The sequence below is a fragment of the Quercus suber genome, unplaced genomic scaffold, assembly GCF_002906115.3.
Source record: "Quercus suber isolate HL8 unplaced genomic scaffold, Cork oak 2.0 scaffold_360, whole genome shotgun sequence".
NCBI lineage: Eukaryota > Viridiplantae > Streptophyta > Magnoliopsida > Fagales > Fagaceae > Quercus > Quercus suber.
Window position 1 is genome coordinate 187,080 of NW_027069812.1, and position 3,524 is coordinate 190,603.

At 33.3% G+C, this 3,524-nt stretch overlaps 1 pseudogene; it reads left to right on the forward strand.

Annotated features, from left to right (window-relative positions):
- The first annotated feature begins 276 nt into the window (after positions 1 to 276).
- LOC112003256 (probable indole-3-pyruvate monooxygenase YUCCA10) lies at positions 277 to 3,482 on the forward strand (annotated as a pseudogene).
- The last annotated feature ends 42 nt before the right edge of the window (positions 3,483 to 3,524 follow it).

Here is a 3,524-nt window from a genome sequence, read left to right on the forward strand (position 1 = left end):
CACAAAAACAAAGAAAAAGAAGAAGTTATATTTGAATGGATTACGTAAAAATAGTTAAGCGGAATAGTGAACCATAACAAACCACTTGGTCCAATTATAACCCGGTTAAAATCCTTTTAAAACCAATGAAAACAATGAACCAAACAATAATATGTGGATAAAAAAAGGCAACCCATTCCATATTATCTAAGCCTTTGCGTAGCTCTTTTTACTTCCTTAGTTATAATAACAAAAGAGAGGACACCAAGCAAGCAGTGATTCAAAAAAAAAAAAAAAATGCAGGAACAAGTAGCAATAATAGTTGGAGCAGGCACCTCTGGGCTTGCCATAGCTGCTTGCCTAAGCCAGCAATCAATCCCACGCATAATACTTGAGAGAGAAGACTGTATTGCTTCTCTATGGAAGAAATACTCCTATGACCGTCTTCACCTCCACCTTGCAAAGGAACTTAGTGAACTCCCTTACATGTCTTTCCCTGCCTCTTATCCCAAATACGTGCCCAAAAACATGTTCACGCAATACGTGGATGACTATGTCTCCCATTTCAAGATTAGTCCTATGTACCAAAGGAATGTGGAGTCTGCTGAGTACAATGAAGTTTCCAAGAGATGGTTTGTGAAGGCTAGGAATGCAAGTTCAGGTGAGGTTAAGATATACTGAGCAAAGTTTTTAGTGGTAGCCACTGGGGAAACAACCAACCCTTATATCCCAGAGGTTAAAGGATTAAACACTTTCACTAGTGAGGTTCTTCATTCTACTCAGTTTAAATCAGGGAAGGATTTCAAAAACAAGAATGTTTTGGTTGTTGGGGCTGGAAATTCTGGCATGGAGATTGCTTTAGACCTTGCAAATCATGGTGTCAAAACTTCCATTATTGTTTGAAGTCCGGTATGTATGAAATTAATCTCATCTAACTTGGCTATACTTTTTCTTTCATGGGTCATTGTTATTAAAACAAAAATTAGTTACAGTTGTTTAGGTATTGTACACTTGTACTCCCAGTTAAATTCAACTACATGATTGAATTTAATTGAGGAATACACGAACTTGAATTTTACTCTTATTATTATATAATTAGCTTTGTTATAATATAACCATGCATAATGGTTACAAATACCAAATATTAATTGGATTATATATGCAGATTCATATTCTCTCACGAGAGATGATGGACTTTGCCAGAATTTTAGTGAAGTATTTAAAGCCTAGTTTGTTGGAATCCTTGGTGGTCATGCTTAGCAAGCTGGTTTATGGGGACTTGACCAAGTATGGGATAAGAAGGCCTACAGAAGGTCCTTTCTATATGAAAAGAATGTATGGCAAGTATCCTCTTATTAATGTGGGTACCTGTAAAAAGATCAAGTCCGGAGAAATTCAGGTAAAGAGTTTTGAGTGAGAGAATGGTTGTTGCTAAAAAAAGATGTGTAAATCATGTGTAAAGATGTGTAAATCATATGTATTAGTGCAAAATAAGCAGTATCCAAACGCACAAAAAATAAAAAAAGAATAATAATTTTCAATTACTGTTCACAAAAAAAATATTGTTCATTTAACTTAATGCACTGTTTATGTCTCATAAACAGTGCAAGAGGCGCTGGTAAAAAAAAAACAAAAAACAAAAACACAGACTCCTTGGACGCTAATCCAAATGGAGCCGTAGTTCATCTTCATATGTAAATCATGTAGTATAATATAATTTAATCTTCTATCTTTTAAGCTCCAGTTTTTTTTTCTTTTTTCTTTTTTTTTTGAACGCTTGTCTATTTGATTCTTCCACATATTACTCAGGTATTGCCCGCAGAAATACTAAACATAAGAGGCAATGACATAATATTCAAGAACGGAAAGTCACATCCATTCGACACAATTGTTTTTTGTACTGGATTCAAGAGGTCAACAAACTTGTGGCTTAAGGTAATGATACTATACTTTCGGTCTCATATAGTCATATTGTTAGTCTTTTATTTTATTTTATTTTGGAGTGTCCCAAAATATAATTATTTTTTAAAAGTCAATAAATATTATATTAATAAGTTTTCTAATTTATCATTTTGCTTGTATATCTGAAAGGATATATATATATATATATATATTTTTTTTTTTGGGAGAAATGAAAGGATAATTCTTAGTTTTTAGTTTTTACTAGTTTTATCTTGGTTTAAAAGAACAATAGTTTTAAAATTTTATACCTTTTAATTTAAAGACAATGTATCAAATGATGTTCTCTTGAATTTTCTAAATAAAAAATATAAGATGAATCTAAAAATGACTAGTAATATAGAAGGGAATAATTATCTTAGAGAAATGTTATGTCCACAATATTTTTACAACAAATCATAAGTGGCAGGTTGTCACTAATTGTTATTATTAGGGCAAAAAGGTATTCTCAGTAATAAGTTCAAATTTGAACCAATAATAGCACTTCTTATTATCTTATAGTAAGTGATGGAGTTGTCTAATCGTATTTTAGAAAGGAAAAGAGCTCGGTCTGCTTCCTAGGCGTGGAGGGGAATTGAAAGTTGCAAAAAAACCCATAACAAAAAGGTATGGGTTACCTAGTGAGGAATGGAGTAGACATTGAGGTTTGGAAGGACCCATAGATTCCATGTGTGTTTAAAACCAAGTTTAAAGTGATTTCAAGAGGTTCAGCCTCTGATGGTGGCTAATGTACTTCATCAACATTTTGGGAGTTGGGATGTGCATAAATTGTCCAATTATTGATGCAGATTCTATTACAACCATTAAGAGTATCCCTATCCCAAGAACTCAAAGCTTAGACAAGAGAGTATGGATTGGTGACAAAACTGGTACTTTTTCCGTTTTAAAAATCTGCTAATTAGATTATCAACTCTCAAAGATTTAATCAAGAGCATAGTAGTATATGGAAAATGCTCTTTAGACCTAGCAATTGAAGAAGGGTTTTTTTTCTCAGTCCATAATTGAATGAGATACTAGGACAATCATGGAAGCATATGAAGATGATGAAAAGCCTATTAGGTGGGAGGTGACACACTGATGCAGATTGTTGAGGACATCCGAGCCATGTTAAGGCACAGTTCTTCAACCAAGTGCAAATTCAACTGGGTCCAAAGAAATGGGAATCGAGCAGCCCATAATTTGGCTAGTTGGAATTTTTCTCATTCAGTTTCTTGTTACTTTTTGCTGTGGAGTAAAAGTTTAAAACATGTCCCAAAAGATAATCCAATTTTAAAAATAAATCTTCAAAGTTTATACAATAACAAACTCATGCTAAAACTACATGAAAAAAAAAAAAAGATTTCTTACTTCTTAATTAACAAATTTTTTGTTTTGCGTTGGGAGATGATTAACTTTTGAATGAGGAGGGGCTTGCAAAGCCCAGTATTCCTAACCATTGGAAGGGAAAGAATGGGTTATATTGCATTAGACTACTTCAGAGAGGGTTTTATGGAGCTAGCATTGAGGCCCAAAACATAGCCAATGATATCAAGTCCATTATGTAATGTCCTCGAAAACGAAATGAAACTAGAAGACACAAGAAAAAA